This window comes from Arachis hypogaea, chromosome 18 (assembly GCF_003086295.3).
Source record: "Arachis hypogaea cultivar Tifrunner chromosome 18, arahy.Tifrunner.gnm2.J5K5, whole genome shotgun sequence".
In the NCBI taxonomy this organism is placed as follows: Eukaryota; Viridiplantae; Streptophyta; class Magnoliopsida; order Fabales; family Fabaceae; genus Arachis; species Arachis hypogaea.
The window spans coordinates 23720347-23725271 of NC_092053.1; the positions used below are offsets into that span (position 1 = coordinate 23720347).

At 32.0% G+C, this 4925-nt stretch overlaps 1 long non-coding RNA gene across 1 annotated transcript; it reads left to right on the forward strand.

Annotated features, from left to right (window-relative positions):
• Positions 1-3966: 3966 nt before the first annotated feature.
• On the forward strand, positions 3967-4640 carry LOC140181610 (uncharacterized). The gene is made up of 2 exons (XR_011876582.1): positions 3967-4106; positions 4463-4640. It is a non-coding gene; the product is annotated as an uncharacterized lncRNA (long non-coding RNA).
• The last annotated feature ends 285 nt before the right edge of the window (positions 4641-4925 follow it).

Below are 4925 nucleotides of genomic sequence, written 5' to 3' on the forward strand. Positions count from 1 at the left end.
TTTTTTGTATAGTGTAAATTGCCAAAAAGTTCTAACAAATTGTATTAGTAACTAGAATCATTATTTAATGAAGTGATATATATTTGATCACTACTAAGCTGGTCCAGCAAGGGGGATTCGGTTCATACTTTGAAGGTGATTAGGCATGCTTATATTGGAGGTGATTCTTGCTATTTATATGTTTATATTGGTTGTCAAACTTGGATTTTGAACTTAGTCTTTAGGATAAAGTTTTCATGGTGGAAAGTTCTCAATCATATTTGTTTGTGTGTTGAGTTGATGAATCGTGTATATAGGTTCTTCTGTGATGTAGAATGGATTTGGAGTTAAAGTTAATGGTTACAATGATGGTGCGAAAGCACTGATGTCAATATCGTTATCATCTTTATTGTGTTATCTTATGATCTGAACTACTTGTAGCGAGTCTTCCACTATGAGGACGATGGAAGAGGGATCATAAAGCGGGAAATTGTACAAAGAATAGGAAGTTCCTGGAGGAATGCAAGAAATCATTTGTTCCATAAGGTTTATGACGAAGAACTGACGTTTCCGGAAAACCTCATGCGTAAGCCAGCAGGAATAAAGGCAAATCACTGGAGAAAGTTTCTTGAATATCGGTTGAACGAGGACACACAGGTAACAAATATTTAGTTGATATTTCGTTGTTTTCTAATATAAATCGTCATGAATTACTACTAAATATGCTGAATTTATTGTGATAGTGGAAAAACTACTACCAAAAAGTTCGTCACCTTATCCTTTTTTGTGTTTCCTAAAGTTGTACATGCCTGACTTATAAAACCATTAAAAGTGTAGTAATTTATCCCAATAATATTTATGTTTGTCATTTTGTGTGTAAGAGAAGTGTAAAAAAAATGCCATTAATCGTTCAAAGCAACTGTACACACATATCGGAGGTTCGAAAACGATGGCAAGAAAGAGACACGAAGAAGTAATTAATTTAAATTCAGTTCCAGAATGGTCACGTGTTTCTAGTAATATAGTGTTGTCTGCTATATGATTGTGTGTTGATGATTGTTATAGGAGCTACGACAGGGAAGGCCTATTGGTAGAGGAGAGGGATGGACCATGAGTCATAAAAAAAAGAATGGTTCATATATGAATAAAGATGTTCGTCTAGTTGGGGTAAATCATCTTCTTTACTTTTTCAAATTTCTCTTTACAATTACTACCATTGAATTTAAATTAGTGTAAATCCAGATCTCACATGTTTGCAGGAAGCAATTGAACTTATTAAGAGCCAAGATCCCTCCAGCAAGGAATTTTCACAGAATGATTCCCTTGCACAAGTGCTTGGGAAGGAGCACCCAGGAAGAGTTCGTGGACTCGGTTTTGGTCATGTCCCAGTTAGTGTTTTTGTAACATTCCACAGCAGTCTGACTACGGTGTTCAGATTGAGGAGTATCAGATGAAGATTGTAAAACTTAAGGTGGAGGCAGCAGAACTCAAGGCAGCAGCAGCAGAGTCAAAGACAAAGAGACAGAGAATGGAGGCAAAGGCAGCAAAGGAGAAGGCAAAAATGTAGACTATGAAAAATTTGTTAAGATACATAATTCAGCAACAAGGAGATAATTTGCCACCTGAAATAGCTGCAGATTTGGATTCTTTGAGAAGTGCACCAACCTCATCCCATGCAAGATTATGTGCGGGCAGCTACTGATTTGAATTATAAATGTTGGAATCTGAATACTCTTTAATTTTTTACTATCATAATGACTTTTGAGATATTTATTTGTAGTTTTTTATTTTGGTGACTTTATCTGTATTTTACAGTCATCGATGCACTAAATTCAAATAACTATTATAATGATTCACTTTTGCATATATTTTTGTTTTGTTTCGTAATTTATAGTTTGATTCGCTGTTAGTTATTTTAATAAGTTAACATAACTGAGTGGAAGAACGTATAAAGAATAAAAGAATTGGCATATTTTAGTGTAAATTCGGGTTTTTTCAAAAAAAAAAACGTGTAACTCAACATTTGGCAATGGTTTTAAATCCGCTGCTATATCTTAACAGAATAATTCAACGGATAGCATTTTGCAGCGGTTAACAACTGTTGCCATCTCCAAGTAGTCATATTCTAACGATTTTGTAGCGGAAAGAACTGCTGCAAAATTATACCGCTGCAAAATACCATTTAACTGTGGTTGTTCCAGCGGTTGCTATTAACCGCTGCAAACGGTTTAGCCGCACGCTATCTTTTAGCGGATATATCAACCGCTGCTAATCCTGTACATAACTGCTACTATTTGCCGGAAATGGTGTAGTGCGTGTCCCATGTCGTATCGTGTCCCGTGTCTATGTCAGTATCAGTGTCTGTGCATCATACACAAAATAGTTTATAATTTACTCAAATTTTTGTAGAAATATTTGAATATCTATTTAAAAAATATATAAAAAAATAAATTAATGTAAAATTTGATTTCTAAACTATTTTTTATTTTTTAAAATTTAGAGTCGTTCACAAAAACAAAATTTTAGCTTAGTGTAAAATCACTTAAACTTTAACTATTAAAGTATCTTATTTTTTTAATAATGTAAAAATTGAAAACAAATTCGAATCTCTAAAATCATTTTAAAATATATATTTAATATCTAATTGTTTTTAACATTTTTAATTTTTTTTTCAGATATTTTTTATCGTTTTAATCCTTGAAGAATATCTTTTTTGATAATCTTTTAAGAATATTATTTTTAGCATATTACTCCAAATATATAGTTCTCATATGCATCTTCAGTCTGAATATTAATGAGTTTATTTATTTATCTTTTTGTCCTCATGTGGGTTAATATAACGAGTTAACTATCAATTTGGTACTCGAAAGATTCAGATGCCGATAAATTTTTGAAAAAAGTTATTAACAAAATAGTCTCTGAATAATTTGAAATTGTGACAAAATAATCAATAAATATTATATTTTTTATAAGTGACAAAAATTTTTCATATTTATTAAACGGCTTATCCATTTTATTCTAACTTTATAACAATATTTGAATAAATATTTAAAATGTTTTTTTTTTAGTTTTTCTTTTTGTTTCTTAAAAAATGTGGTCATTCACAATAAAAAATTAAAAACATTACTTAATATAAAATTATCAAATTTTGAAAAAAAAAGATCTTATTTATCTAATGGTGATTGTAAAAAATTATATCAAAATATGATCTCTAAAATATTTTTAAAAAATGTATATTTAATATTTAATTTATTTTATTACATTTTTAAATATTTCAGAATATTATTTATTGTTAATATCTTTCAAATTATTTTTGTTAATGATATCAACTTTGAATATCTATTAATATATAATAGTTAACTAGCCAAACAGTAAAACCACACGCTATTTAACACTGTTAAATGGTTTCTGAGAGAGTGACAGGTGTCTCCCAAACCTTTTCTTTCTTTTGTGTTTTGCTTCCCAGCAAAAAGCCAAAACCTTTTTACCTGGTGGAAGGTTATCAGAGAAGATCTTTGTCCAATGGGTTGAAGAGAATTAATCCGGCAGCAATCCCAAAACCACCATTTAGGGGAAGAAAACGGAAATGCTAGCTTCTGATTGGATGATTAGAGTAAACAATGGATTGAGAACTCATTGTCCCCCATATAATGAAGCATAACTCTCTTCTGCATCAATTATTTGAGTGCGATCTTTTCTTTTCAAATCAGGATTTGAACACCAAATTTTGAGCGTAATTTTTTTGTTTGAAATCAGAGTTCAAAATGACATCCTCAAGCGCCTCTACCACATCGAAGATGCTCCTTAAGGTCTTTTCACTCACAATTTTTGTTTCAGTTTAGCTTTTGAGGGATTTATTATTAGCATTATTAATATTCTTTTTGTGGGTTCAGATATGATGGAGATGAGGGCAGAAATCGTGGCGATGCTGAAGTCGCTGTCGCTGCACCCCTGGCGGCATTCCTTCATACCCCGTTGGATGTGCAGGAGTTGAAGGCTAACAAGAAAGAATTGCGAGTAGAAAAGTTAAAGGACAAAGAGGAAGTAGAGGACTTAACTCAGGAAATGGCTGAGCTACGGTATCGAACTCACATCCCTAGACCTCAAGCTTCATCTCTCCAACTCAAGTAATCGGTACACTCCTATTTTATCGATACCCCATCCTTCATTTCTCTCAATTTTTTTATAAATTTGGTTCCAATTCTGCTTTTTATGATGTTGGGTACCCTCAAAGTTGGCAAATTTTTTACCTTTTTACATTTTGCTCATTAACTGTCCGTGACGAGCAATCCCTTGTGAGTGTGTGTGATCATTCATCCTTCACTAAATTCATTAAAGAAGATGAATTTCATGTTGCTGCTGAAACCTGAGAGGTTATTTTGTCGGAGAAGTATTTTTATTGTGGTGATGTTGTGCATTCATTATATCACCTTTGCTTATTATTTAGCTACAATTTAATGATACTTGCTTGCTTTATGATCAGTTGGCAGGAATGGACCTTTGGTGGATGGATGGAAGTGGTCAAGGCCTAATGGAGGGCATGCAGGACTAACATCAGCACTGAAGACATAAAAGATTTAAACAAAACAAGGTATACTCAAAACAAAACTACATTTTATTTTTTAAAAAATATGTTTTCTCAAAACACCTTCCCTTTTGGGTGTTAATCATAGGCCAAAATAGATTGAGTTGAATTTGTCATTTTTCTGTGAATGATATGGATTGAGTTCTACTAATGTTTGGAGCAAAATTTATGTAAAATTGATGATTATGTCCAAGAACTAATAGGATTGCTACCTTTTAAATTGATGATTATGCTATCATAATTTTTTCTCAGCTAATAATTAAAATTAAGAAGTGTTTTCTCTTTGCCCCAAATTTTAAAATAGGGAGAGAAGAAGTATGATATAGAGGGTGTGAATTTGGATGGAAAATATAAAAATTGG